This window comes from Acomys minous (assembly GCF_964271855.1).
Source record: "Acomys minous genome assembly, chromosome: 6".
NCBI classification, from domain to species: domain Eukaryota; kingdom Metazoa; phylum Chordata; class Mammalia; order Rodentia; family Muridae; genus Acomys; species Acomys minous.
The window spans coordinates 123,728,459-123,742,591 of record NC_140487.1 but is presented as its reverse complement, the minus strand read 5'-3'; the positions used below and the strand labels follow the sequence as shown (position 1 = coordinate 123,742,591).

At 48.3% G+C, this 14,133-nt stretch overlaps 1 pseudogene across 1 annotated transcript; it reads right to left on the bottom strand.

Annotated features, from left to right (window-relative positions):
- Positions 1-9,341: 9,341 nt before the first annotated feature.
- LOC311599484 (small ribosomal subunit protein eS8-like) lies at positions 9,342-10,001 on the bottom strand (annotated as a pseudogene). Its single transcript has one exon. The product of its transcript is annotated as a small ribosomal subunit protein eS8-like (transcript).
- Positions 10,002-14,133: the final 4,132 nt, after the last annotated feature.

The window sequence follows — 14,133 nt, the reverse complement described above, 5'->3', positions numbered from 1 at the left end:
CCATCCCGTGCTGTCAGAGCCACAGATCCCGCTTTCCAGGTGGGATCACCTCAAGGGTTCCCTGTGTATTTGTGCGAGGCATCAGACCAGAACCTCATGCGTGCTAAGATGCGTGTCCTCCTTGTACTGAGTTGCACTTCTTTTCTTTTTTTTTTTTTTTTTAAAGATTTATTTATTTATTATTATGTGTACAGTATTCTGCCTGCACGTAATCCTGTATGCCAGAAGAGGGCATCAGATCACATTATGGATGGTTGTGAACCACCATGTGGTTGCTGGGACTTGAACTCGGGACCTTTGGAAGAACAGGCGGCGCTCTTAACCACTGAGCCATCTCTCCAGCCCAGTTGCACTTATTTTCATTCCTTGGTGTACTGTTGGTTAGTTCACAAGCGATCCACTAGCCTGCCTCTGGATCGCCTAGTAACCTCTGACGTCATCGCCTGATCCCGCCAGGTGTGTGCCAGACTATAAAAGAACCAACCTGCCACCTCATCTCTCCTGCTTACACTCTCACTTTCTCTGATACCCGCCACCCCATTTGTCTCCCTAAGGGGCAGCACCCCCCTTTCCCCTTATCTCTCTCTCTCTCCCACTGTCTCTCTCTCATGGCCCACTCAGGCCTTAAGTCCTTTCCTTTCTCCACATAAATCTCTCCATATCATATCTGTTGCTTGGCATTTTATTCTTTTTTGTTTGTTTGTTTGTTTTTGTTTTTGTTTTTGTTTTTTCGAGACAGGGTTTCTCTGTGTAGCCTTGGCTGTCCTGGACTCACTTTGTAGACCAGGCTAGCCTCGAACTCACAGCGATCCGCCTGCCTCTGCCTCCGGAGTGCTGGGATTAAAGGCGTGCGCCACCACTCCCGGCTGGCATTTTATTCTTATTGATAACTGTTGGTATACCCTAATTGTGGCAAAGCTGTTTCATTTCTTTTGTTTGTTTTCTAGTTAGAGATTTCCTGTGTAGCCTTGGCTGTCCTGGTCTCACTTTATTCTTTATTCTGCCTGCCTCTGCCTCCAAGGTGCTGGGATTAAAGGCGTGTACCACCAAGCCTGGTGTAGTTTCTTTCTCCCTTTCTTTCTTTCTTTTCTTTCTTTTTTTGGTTTTCGAGACAGGGTTTCTCTGTGTATCCTTGGCTCTCCTAGACTTACTTTGTAGACCAGGCTGGCCTCGAACTCACAGCAATCCGCCTGCCTCTGCCTCCCAAGTGCTGGGATTAAAGGCATGTGCCACCACGCCAGGCTCTTCTGTGTATATCTGGATGGCCTCAAGATTGCTATTTAGACAAGGCTGGCCTTTAACTCACAGAGATCTTGTCTCTGCCTTCTGAATGCTGGGATTAAAGGTATGTGCCACCATAGCTGACCTTAATGATGATGATGATGATGATGATGATGAGACAAGGTCTCACTATACAACCCAGACTGGCCTAGAATTCATGCAATCTTTATGCCTCGGTTTCCCAGGTGCTGGGGTTGCAACCATGTGTCATCATGTCTGAGTCCTCGTGCTCTTCTCCAGGGCTGGGCTGAGGATCATAGCTTGAATACCATACACAGTTTCAATACTGCTCAGCTGATGGACATTTAGATTGTTCTCAAATTCTCCCACTGCCGTGCAGGGCCACAACAAAGATGTTACGTGTGTGGTGCCTCAGGACCAATCTCCAATCGAATCTGTGCTCAAAGCACAGTTTGCTAATCTGGGCAAGATGACATATTCAAGCTAGCAGAAGTCAGGACATCAGAAATGTGCATGGGGGAAGTATCTGCCTGCCTTCTGGGTTCTCTCTCTCTCTCTCTCTCTCTCTCTCTCTCTCTCTCTCTCTCTCCTTCCCCCTCCCCCACCCTTCTCCTCTCTCTCCTCCTGCCCCCCCCCCCCATTGAGACAGACATGTAGCCTTGGCTGTCCTGGAATTTTCTCTGTAGACAGTTGCTGCTGGCCTTAAACGATCCACCTGCCTCTGTCTCCCCAGAGCTGGGATTAAAGGTGAGCTCCTTCACTGGGGCCGCTCAGACTACCCTGTATCGTTTTATCTTGCCCATCTCTGTCACAGGAAGAGTGGCTTTCTCTGCTGGTGCTATAAGATGTTCCTGTTCCAAGGTCATCATAGCTGTCCCTGTGGAGCTCAAGAGTGCTGCCTTGGGAACTGCAGAGCTCTGGCTCTTGCTGAGGGGACCCTTTGGGTTTGCCTGGCTCCTCCCAGTTTCGCTGGGGATGGTCCTGGAAAACAGGAAGTGAGAGCTGTGGAAGATCCATCCTGGACAGAGCCAGGCAAGAGTTTGTTCACCTGTTTGTTGAGTGAAGGTTGAAGGTGCTGACCAGGTGCAAGGACACTGAGAGAAAACAGTTACATACAGGGGCCAGGGCGCATCCACACTGAGGTGCAAGGTCCTCCTTAGCAGAACACTCTTGGCTTCTGGTCCTCAAAAACACAGTCAGAAGCTGAGCTCAGCACGTCAGAGAAAGGCAGAGAAGGGTCCACTTAGCAGGCAGCCTTACTTCCTGTCCATTGAATGTGGAGTGAAGCCGTCAGCCAGGGCCTGCAGTAAACATGCTTGAGCTGCCCTGAGAGAAAAGACTCTTGGACACCATCAGCCAACATAGGGTTACTTTGGTTTGTTTTGGTGTGTGTGTGTGTGTGTGTGTGTGTGTGTGTGTGTGTGTGTGTGTCTGTGTGTGTGTGTGTGTGTGTGTGTGTATAATATGTGTGTCTATGCGTGAGTATGTGGGTACATGTGCCTGTGTGTTGATGGGGGTCAGAGGTTGATGTCAAGTGCCTTTTTTTCCTCTCATGCTCCCCCCCTCACACCTCACACCCCCACCCCGGTGGTTTTGTCTGCATGTGGATGCACATGTATGAGGGAGCTCAAGGTTGGTGTTGGATGTCTATTCTTTTCTTTTTCTATTCCTTCCTTCCTTCTTTCCTTCTTTATTTTTGAGACAGGATTTCTCCCTAAGCCCTGGTTGTCCTGGAACTCACTCTGTGCCTGCCTCTGCTTCCCAAGTGCTGGTATTGAAGGTGTGCGCCACCACAGGCAGCTCCTGGGTACCTTTTCTTGATTGCTTTCCACCTTTCTTTCTTTCTTTTGGTGTTTCAAAAGACAGGGTTTCTCTGTGTAATAGCCCTGGCTGGCCTGGAACTCACAGAGAGATCCGCCTGCCTCTGTCTCCCGAGTGCTAGGATTACGGGCAGGCACACTGCACTACGCCTGGCTCCACCTTTAGTTTTTGAGACTGGGTCTCTCACTGAACCTGAGGATTGTTGACTGGACTAGCATGGCTATCAAAGAGCTTCAGGAGTTCACCTATCTCTGGCTACCTGGTGTCAGGATCCTAGGACTCAACTTCTCTTTAACACGGGTGCTGGGATCCAAACTCAGTTCCTTGCGCTTGCACAGCAGGCACTTTGCCCACCGAGCTGTCTCTCCAGCCCTCCACCTTAAAAAAATTACTATGTTATATTTTATATTTAAGACACCCTCTCACTATATGGCCCTTGCTGGTCTGGCACTCTGTGGGGACCAGGCTGGCCTCGAATTCACCTAGATCTGCCTGCCTCTGCCTCCCCAGTGTTGGGATCAAAGGTGTAGACCTCACCTAAATTATATTATTATTATTATTATTATTATTATTATTATTATTATTATTATTATTATTATTATTTTGTTTTTTGAGACAAGGTTTCTCTGTGTAGTAGCCTTGGCTGTCCTGGACTCACTTTATAGAGCAGTCTGGCCTTGAACTCACAGCGATCCACCTGCCTCTGCCTCCCGAGTGCTGGGATTAAAGGTGTGCGCCACCATGCCCAGCATTATTTTTATTTTTTAAATGGTGAATCCGTATGACCGAGTGCAGGTACCTACTGAGGCAAAAGAGGATGATAAATCTTTTGGACCTAGAGTTATAAGCATTTATAATCCATCTAATGTACTGCTGGGAACTGAACTTGGGCCCTCTGGAAGAACAGCAACAACAGTAACCAGGGCTACACTCAGTTCTTCCATTTTGACTTTTTGAGACAGGGTCTCCTGTAGCCCAGGGTGGCTTGGAACTCACTACATAACTGAGGGTAACCCGAACTCCTGATCCTCCTGCTTCCACTGGGCATAAAGGCATGTGATACCAGTTTACACAGGGCTGAGGAGGGAACCCAGGAGGCAAGCACTCTACTGAGAAGCAGCCCCACCCTGCAGAATGAGTTTTGACAAATGTGTGAAAAGCATACAGTGAGAAAAGGACAGTCTGCTCAGTGAATGGTGCTGAGATAGTTGGATGTCCACACGCAGAAGATTGGACCTAGTCTCCCATCTCGGCATCTTCTTCCTGTAATAAAACACCATGACCAAAAGCAACTTAGGGAGAAGGCAGTTTTGTTCAGCTTGGAACCCTTAGGTCACACCCCATCACTGAAGGAAGGAATCTGGAGGCAGGCGCTGATGCGGACGCCAGGAGGAATATTAATCACTGACTTCCTCCTCCTGGCTTGCTCAGCTTGCATTGTTATACACCCCGGGCCACCTGCCCAGGGGCGATACCACCCACAGTGGGATGGATGCTCTCACATAAATTATTGTTCAAGAAAAAAGGGGCTGGATAGCCGGGTGGTGGCGCACGCCTTTAATCTCAGCCCTCGGGAGGCAGAGGCAGGCGGATGGCTGTGAGTTCGAGGCCAGCCTGGTCTACAATATGAGTCTAGGCCAGCCAAGGCTACACCGGAAAAAAAAAAAAAAAGAAAAGAAAAGAAAAAAGAAAAAGAAAGAAAGAAAATAGGGGCTGCAGAGATGGCTTAGCACTTAAGAGCACTGGTTGCTCTTTCAAAGGACCCAAGTTCCATTCCCAGCACCCACACGGCAGCTCACAACTGTCTGTAGCTTCAGTTCTAGGGCATCTGGGATCTGAACCTCTCTTCTAGCTTCCATGGGCACTAGGCATGCATAGTACACAGATATACATGCAGGCATGCAGGGGTCTCTGCATCCTCCATGGACAACAGAGTGATGATCAGTGGGAGGCCAGAAGGCAGTTTGGTTCAACATGACTAAGTAGATGCTGTTGGCTCAAACTTTGGGAGTCTGACCTGGAGTGGTTTATTTTAGGCACATTTAAACTCAGCACAATTTGGTGAAAATTTCTCTGGTGATAATTAACTTAGTCTCATGTATACAACAAAGCATACATACATCTCTTTGAGGAACACAATAAGCTAAATAAAGATAGAATGTGACTAAATCAAAACTTTTGTAAAGTATGTGTGACGCCTTTCATAAAGATAAGTTCCAGAGATTGGCTGGAAAAAACAAGCTTAGGGTCTGGGGCAGGGTCTGGTGTGGTCTCTGGCCAAACAGACAGTGCAAAGGTCACAGCTGCTCCCAGCCTTCTGGGTGGATAACAGGTCTTGCATTCCTTCCTTTGAAGGAACAACCCTGTGTGCTAACAACATTCCAGGCCCACCTAGTGCTTATCTGTGAGCACAAGAACCTCCATGCTCCCTACACAGACAAAGCACACATACACATGACGTTTTTAAAAAAAGAAAGCGTTTGGGCTGGAGAGATGGCTCAGCTGTTAAGAGCCCTGGCTGCTCTTCTAGAGGTCCTGAGTTCAATTTCCCAGCATGCACATCATGGCTCACAACCATCTATACAGGGATCTGATGCCCTCTTCTGGCAGATAGAACACTCATATAAGTAAATAAATTTTGTTTTGTTTTGTTTTTTGAGACAGAGTTTCTCTGTGTAGCCTTGGCTGTCCTGGACTCACTTTGTAGACCAGGCTGGCCTCGAACTCACAGCCTCTGCCTCCCAACTGCTGAGATTAAAGGAGTGCGCCACCACACCCAGCATAAGTAAATAAATTTAAACAAAACAAAACAAAACAAAACCAGCCAGATGGCAATGGCGCACACCTGTAATCCCAGTGCTTGGGAAGCAGAGGCACGTGAGTGAATCTCGGTGAGTTTGAGGTTAGCCTGGTCCACAGAGTGAGTTCTAAGACAGCCAGGGCTAAACCAAAGAAACCCCCTGTCTTTAAAAAAACCAAACCGAACCAAGCCAAAACCTAAATTGTGAGACAACTTGAAGACAAGAGCAGGCAAGAAGTGTATGGACGCCGGGCGTGGTGGTGCACGCCTTTAGTCCCAGCACTCGGGAGGCAGAGGCAGGTGGATCGATGATCGATGTGAGTTCGAGGCCAGCCTGGTCTACAAAGCGAGTCCAGGACAGCCAAGGCTACACAGAGAAACCATGTCTCGAAAAACCAAAAAAAAAAAAAAAAAAAAAAAAAAAAAAAAGAAGATGTGTAAGGACAAGACCCTCTGACACACAGGAAACAAAAGCAAAAACCAAACTAAACCAAAACAAAAAAAACCTGACAGATAGTATCAAGAGACTAAAAGCCATCAGTACAGCTAAGAGACAACAGCAAGATGTGTGAGAACAGACAGAGTGCATCTGGCCAGGACTTAACATTCTAACTATGTAGGAAAAAATTAACCTCTGTAGTGGAGGCCGGAGTGAAGCCCAATGCCGGGGACACAGGCTTAGTATGCACAAGGCCACGGGTCAACCCTTAGCACGCAAACAGGAAAAAACAGCTATCAGCCAAACTTTCTTCTGGCTTCTGCACCCACTATGTGCTACACATATAAACAAATAAAAATGCATTTGCTGAATAAATGCTCTAATTAATAATAAAATAGGTGTGTGTTGGAGAGAAGTGAGTGACGTTTTGTCCCCTAGGGCAGCTTTGAGGTGGGAAAGGTCAGGGTGGCCCTTGGAAGTCAGTGGTGAGGTGCAATCAGGCTTTCCTCCGCCTCCAAGGATTTTTTAAAAAAAGATTTATTTATTATACAGTGTTCTACCTACATACACATTAACACCAGAAGAGGGCATCACATCTCATTGTGGATGGTTGTGAGTCACCATGTGGTTGCTGGGAATTGAACTCAGGACCTTTGGAAGAACAGCCAGTGCTCTTAACCTCTAAGCCATCTCTCCAGCCTGCCTCCAAGGATTTTGAGAGGCGATCCAAGGGGACCACCGAAAGGAATGGGGAGAGCCCTCTTTTGTTGTAAAGAGTTTGGGTTTGTCCCCTGGCTGTGCAGAGAAGACCCTGGCTCGGGGGCTAAGCCAAAGCCACTTTGCCCCTGTGATCCACTTTGTTTAGCCTCCTTCTGTTTTGTCTCCCCAGTGGAGTGTGAAACACTATCTGTACAGACTTTACCCGGAAGGACCTGGGCCAGAGGTCAGGCGTACAGGCTGCACAGGGCAGAGGTCAAGCTGAGTGAGTGGTTCTTAGCTATTAACCCCTCAGGCTGCCAGAAGGTGGAGTAAGGACTTGGGTACCTCTGTAATCAGACTCCATGTCACCTCAAGGCAAACTCATGCTCGAGAGGTTGACAGTGGCAGCCCAGGGGACCCGAGGGGATCGAGGGCATCTGGGCACTGGGAGGGAGCTTGAGGACAGCTTGGTGTCACATTGCCAAGGCTGCGCTGACTAAAAGTGTTCCAATGCCTCAGGGTGACTAAAATTTTGGGGGAGATCCTTGACCTTTTCAATGGCCTTGATGGTGCAGGCTTGTAATTCCAACACTTATGAGGCTGAGGCAGGAGGATGGAGAGTTTGAGGCCTGTCTGGACAAGATAGGGAGCCTCTGTGAGGACCGAAACGAGCAAAAACATGGTACTTAAGGGGCTCCTCAAATGGCCTGGCAACGTTATTCTTATTGATGGCCGTGGTGTGTGTGTGTGTGTGTGTGTGTGTGTGTGTGTGTGTGTGTGTGTGTGTGTATCTCCTCAAAAAGACAAGCAGGTAGCTCATTCACCTCTTTCCTAGGTAGTGACGTCTGCGCTTCTAAAGACTCCGTGGTCAGCAGGGCAAAGGCCACTCAGTGTTTGGCAACACGTGGAGGGAGACTGCTGTACACGTGGGAAATGCCTGTCCAGGCCCGGCTGGAGAATGCTCCTCTCTGACTCAGCAGATTTGTTACTGCAGCCACTCCCCGGCCTGTGTAGGGAGGAGTTTATAGGCAGGAGGCTGTGTGGAGCTTTGTTGTCCTCAAGCCAGTGGTGTAGGCAGGGCTGGGCCAAAGGAGAAACTGAGGCAGGAGGCTGACCATACAGGTATTCTTGGGTCTAAACCAAGGCAAGGCTGACCTTGCCATTGAAGCATCAGTATTAGTAGGAGCAGCCTTGTGCCAGGTGGAGGAGGGGTTACCCCCAAGCAGGCAATCTTGGGGTGCTTATATTACCTGCCTGACATTGTTACCTCTGTTTTCCTGGGGCGGGGGGGGGGTCAGTACCTCTGAGCCTCCTTTTGTCCATCTGTAGGATGGGTTGGAAACATCCTTCCTTGCAGTCTCGGTGCTTGAGGACATTAACAGCTCTTGACTGTAATTCCTGGTCCAAGAACTCTGACACCCTCTTCTGGTCTCTGGTTTTTTGTTTGTTTGTTTTGTTTTTTTGGTGATTCAAGACAGGGTTTCTCTGTGTAGCCCTGGCTGTCCTGGACTTGCTTTGTAGACCAGGCTGGCCTCGAACACACAACGATCCGCCTCCCTCTGACTCTTGAGTGTTGGAATTAAAGGCATGCACCACCTCGTCTGGCTTTCTACTGGTCTCTTTGGCCACTAAATGCACATAGCACATAGACATACATGTAGGTAAAAACACCCATACACATAAATTAATATTAAAAAAAAATTTTAGCTGGGCATGGTGGCACATGCCTTTAATCCCAGCACTTGGGAGGCAGAGACAGGTGGATCTCTGTGAATTTGAGGACAGCCTGGTCTACAAAGTGAGTCCAGGACAGCCAGGGCCCTGTGTAACGAGAAACCTTGTCTTGGATCCCACCCCCATCCCCCCTGCCCCCACTTCCCCACTGCCCCCCCCACCCCTCCCCCCCCACTCCCACCCCTGCCCAAACCAAACCAAAAAACCTATTTTATTTTTTTTCTTTGGTTTTTTCGAAACAGGGTTTCTCTGTGTAGCCTTGGCTGTCTTAGACTCACAACATGTGCTTGGTCTTGTTGTAGCTCCCATAACTAATGTTGGACATCGGGATCCGGCCCGTGAATCCTCTCCACACCTTGTTGTTGATGTCTCTGGGTTTCTGCCAGTTTCACTTAATTTTGACATATCGGTCTGACTGGTGCCTGATGAACTTCCTGCTCCTCTTTTTGACAATCTTGGGCTTCACCAGAGGCTGGAGGGCAGCCATGATGCTGCAAAAGAGATGCCTCGCAGGTAGCACCGAGGAAGAAGCTCAAGAACATTTTTATGTATTTATTTATTTTTAATAGAACAATAAACACTTTTATTACATGAGCCATGACTGGTTTATTTGCCTTTCTGGGCTTTGATCTTCCTCAGATAGAACTCCAGTTCCTTGCCCTCTAGCACATGGCCATCCGCTCTGCCATACTGGCCTGGTCTTGAGGCCGTACAGGCAAGAGGCTTGGCCTGCTGGAACTGCTCCTCCAGAAGACTGCTGACTTTGGCTGCCTTTTTCCTCTCATCGTATTTTCTCTGAATTTTCTTTGATTGTTTTTTTTTTTTGTTTAGAATCTCTTCCTCCTCAGGAGTCAGCTTGGCTCCCTTCTTGCGGCCCAGGGGCAGTGCATAGTGGGACTCGTACCACTGTCGGCGCGGGTTGCCGTCAATGAGCACGATGCAGGTCTTCACCAGGGTCCTGGTGCACACAAGCTCGTTACTGGATGCATTGTAGACATCATCAATGATCCTTGTTTTACGAGTACAACATTCAGAGTCCCAGGAAAAGTTCCCACATCCAATCTCAGGGCACGATATTTCCTATTGCCTCCTCGAACTCGGACTGTGTGTGTGCGCGACGAGGGCCAATCTTGGTGTTGGCAGCAGGCCGTTCTGCTCACACTTCCTCTTCTTGTGGAAGGGCTTTCTCTTACCCCCAGTCTCGCGGCACTTGTGCCAGTTGTCCCGAGAGATGCCCATCGCTTGGCGCTGGCTCTCAAGAACATTTTCAATATCAACTAATATAAAAAGATAATATTCAGGGGCTGGAGAGATGGCTCAGAGGTTAAGAGCACTGTCTGTTCTTCCAGAGGTCCTGAGTTCAATTCCCAGCAACCATATGGTGGCTCACAGCCATTTATTTATTTATTTATTTATTTATTTATTTATTTATTTATTTATTTTTTGGTTTTTTGAGACAAGGCTTCTCTGTGTAGCCTTAGCTGTCCTAGACTCGCTTTGTAGACCAGGCTGGCCTCGAACTCACAGCGATCCGCCTGCCTCTGCCTCCCGAGTGTCACAGCCATTTTATAATGTGATCTGATGCCCTCTTCTGGCCTAGAGGTGTACATGCAGGCAGAGCACTGTAAACATAATAATAAATAAACAAATCTTAAAAAAAAAAAGATAATATCAAGCTGGGCAGTGGTGGCGCATGCCTTTAAATCCCAGCACTCAGGAGGCAGAGGCAGGTGGATCACAGTGAGTTCGAGGCCAGCCTGGTCTACAAAATGAGTCCAGGACAGCCATGGCTACACAGAGAAACTCTGTCTCAAAAAACCAAAAATGAATGAATGAATGATGAATGAATCAGTAAAATTGAGCCAGACCTGGTGGTGCCCGCCTTTGATACCAGCACTCAAGAGGCAGGGACAGGCGAATCTCTGAGTTTGAGGACAGCCTAGGCTACACAGAGAATCCCTATCTCAAACAAACAAACAAATGAAAATCCCAAGTAAATAAAAGATACAATTAAACTAATCACACTGGGTCTTTCTGGGTCTTTCCTCCTGCTCACACAAGAGCAGGAGCTTCTAGAGTCTGCTCTGTGCTGGCCCATTGGCCTTGAACACCACCCACTTCATTATCAGAACACTCTTCTCAGCTCTCAGGGTGCTAGTTAAGAAGCCACCTGCTTTTGACAGGAAGAGAGTGAGAGTAAGTTTCTGTCTAGACTTTCCAACGTGGGCTCAGGCTTCCGCATCCCCAGTTTGGGGCCGCTGAGTGCCTCTGGGAAGTGGACTGAATGGAAGTCGCACAGCAGTGTTTGGAGGCATGGCAGGCCGTGGCTCCCCTCCTCAAGCTCTCAGTGAGTCTCACGTGGTGTCCAGCAGAGAGCCTTCCTCATCAAGTTTCTCTGTTTAGAAGGCAGAAGGCTGGGGATGGCTCCCTTAGTAACGTGCTCGCCACGGACGAGTGAGGACCAGAGTCCCAGCACCTGGTAAAAAGCTGTGTGTGGTAGCACGCACCCGTAAGCCTGGGGCTGAGGCTGTGGAGGTCACGGGAAGGTGCCTGGGGCTTTCTGGCCAGCCTAGTCAAGTCAGCTCACGCTAGGTTCAAAACTGATTGGAGAGGGATTGAGGACACCCAACATTGACCTCTGGCCTACAAGTGTGGGAGTGTGAGAGTGTCATGAACACATGCACTCACAGAGAAGCGGGGTAGACAAACATAATGCAGTTTTAGACAGATTTCTTCCCTGAAACCAGGCATGGAGGCCTCAGCACTCAGCACTTGGGAGGCAGAGGCAGAGGCAGATGGATCACTGTGAGTTCAAGGCCAACTTGGTCTACAGAGTGGGTTCCAGGACAGCGGAGCTCCGTAGTGAGAACCTCTGTGTGTGGTGCGTGTGTGTGTGTGTGTGTGTGTGTGTGTGTGTGTGTGTATGTGTGTGTGTGTGGTGTGTGTGTGTGTGTGGTGTGTGTGTGTGTGTGTGTGTGTGTGTGTGTGTGTATGTGTGTGTGTGTGGTGTGTGTGTGTATGTGTGTGTGTGTGTGGGGTGTGTGTGTGTGTGTGTGTGTGTGTGTGTGTGTGTGTGTGTGTTAGTAGGGAGCTTTGTGCCAAGTAGCCCCTTCTGTGTGAATGTCAAATTGGGGATATTTCCAGGTATGGTGGCCTTTAATCTTAGCACTGGGGAAGCAGAAGCAGGTGGATTAATGTGAGTTCCAGGCCAGCCTGGTCTACAAAGTGAGTCCAGGACAGCCAAGGCTACACAGAGAAACCCTGTCTTGAAAAACAAAAACAAAAAACAAAACAAATCGGGGATATATCCTCCACACTGCATCCAATATTTCCCCTCGTTACATTTTCCTTTTGAAGAAAACATGACCAGTTAGTGACCTGGAACGTTGGCACAGAGATGCTCGCTTGGAGGGCTCTCTTCAGCTCACTCAGCTCACAGAGCCATCCAGTCTCGTTTTAGGCTAGAGGTGATTTTCAAGCATCCTGTTATGACGGAGGTCGATCCAAAGATTTGGGACACGCTGTTCTCTTTGCTGAACTGTCACTCAGGCTAAGCAAATGTCAATGGGACTCTTCAGGCAAATTAACTTCCTCTCTTACTGGGCGGTGGTGGTGCACGCCTTTAATCCCAGCTCTTGGGAGGCAGAGGCAGGTGGATTGTTGTGAGTTTGAGGTCAGCCTGGTCTACAAAGTGAGTCCAGGACAACCAAGGCTACACAGAGAGACCCTGTCTTGAAACAAACAAACAAACACTTCCTCTCAATGGGCTCTTTTATCTCCCCGGCATTCATTTCCGTAAGCTGACTATTTAGACACACTCCCATGAAAGAAAGTGCTCAAATGAGGTCAGCCTGGGCTACAGGGTGAGACCCTGTAACAACAAAGAAAGAAAGAAAGCAAGAGTGGGGGTGTAGTTGAGTGGGTAGAATGTTCGCTTACCATACAGTGCGGCTGGGAGTTTGGTCCCCAGCACCACATAAATTTGGTATAGCGGGATTCACGCCTGTCATGCCAGCATTTGGGAGATAGAGGCAGGAATGTGAGAATTTTAAGGCTATCCTTGGCTACCTGCAAAGTGAACTTTTCCTGGGGAGAGCCAAACGAATGTCTACTCCCCCAGATAGGGCACTGACAAACCAAAGTAATCCCCAGATGTCCAATTTTGTGACCCCATGAGCCTGTTGGTCTACTTACAGAGCATGGGTGATTGCGTGCTTACAGGGGCATGGATGACCCCCCCCCCCCCCCCCGGCCCCAAACAGCCACATCACTGGACAGTCTCACTCCAGCCTGGATGAAAACATCCCCAGAGCAGCAGAGATGGAGTGTCGCTTCAGTTGACCTTCCATCACCTCTGGAGATCGCAAGACCAGGAGCAGGTGGACAGAATCCCACTCAGAGGCTAGAGAGGATGGAGTCTCAGATGAGCCTCCGCGACCCCGCCTCTTCTTCCATGAAGGAATGTCAACAGGCCCTCTTTTTAGACTTACTTATATGTGTATTCATGTTTTGCCTGCATGTACGTGTCTGTTGCCTGTGGAGACCATAAGCAGGTGTTAGAATCCTAGGAAGTAGAGCTGTAGATGGTTGTGAGCCATCACGTGGGTGCTGAGAAGCAAACTCAGGTTCTGTGCAAGAACAGCAAGTGCTCTTCAGCACTGAGCCATCTCCCTAGTGCCCAACAGGCCCAGTCTTGACTGTTGTAAATCTTTTTTTTTTTTTTTTTTTTTTTTTTGGTTTTTTGAGACAGAGTCTCTCTGTGTAGCCTTGGCTGCCATGGACTTGCTTTGTAGATCAGGCTGGCCTCGAACTCACAGTGATCTGCCTGCCTCTGCCTCCCAAGGACTGTTGTAAATCTTTTTGTTGCTGTTTGGTGGTTTTGTTTTTTTTGTTTTTTTTTTGTTTTTTTTTGAGACAGGGTTTCTCTGTGTAGCCTTGGCTGTCCTGGACTCGCTTTGTAGACCAGGCTGGCCTTGAACTCATGGGGCTCTCCTTGCCTTTGCCTTTTGAGTGCTGGGATTAAAGGTATGCACTACCACTGCTGGAAAAAAAAACTTCTTTTGTTTTGTTTTTCTTTCTTTCTTTCTTTCTTTTTTTTTTTTTACATTTACATAGCAGTATAGTATTTTGAAAATTTTTATTCATTTATTCAGATTACAAATAAATTGTTTCCCCATCACTTGTATTGTTTTGTTTTTTTGAGACAGGGTTTCTCTGTGTAGCCTTGGCTCTCCTGGACTCACTTTGTCGACCAGGTTGGCCTGGAACTAACAGCGATCTGCCTGCCTCTGCCTCCTGAGTGCTGAGATTAAAAGTGTGTGCCGGGGCTGGAGAGATGCCTCAGAGGTTAAGAACACTGCCTGTTCTACCAAAGGTCCTGAGTTCAATTCCCAGCAAC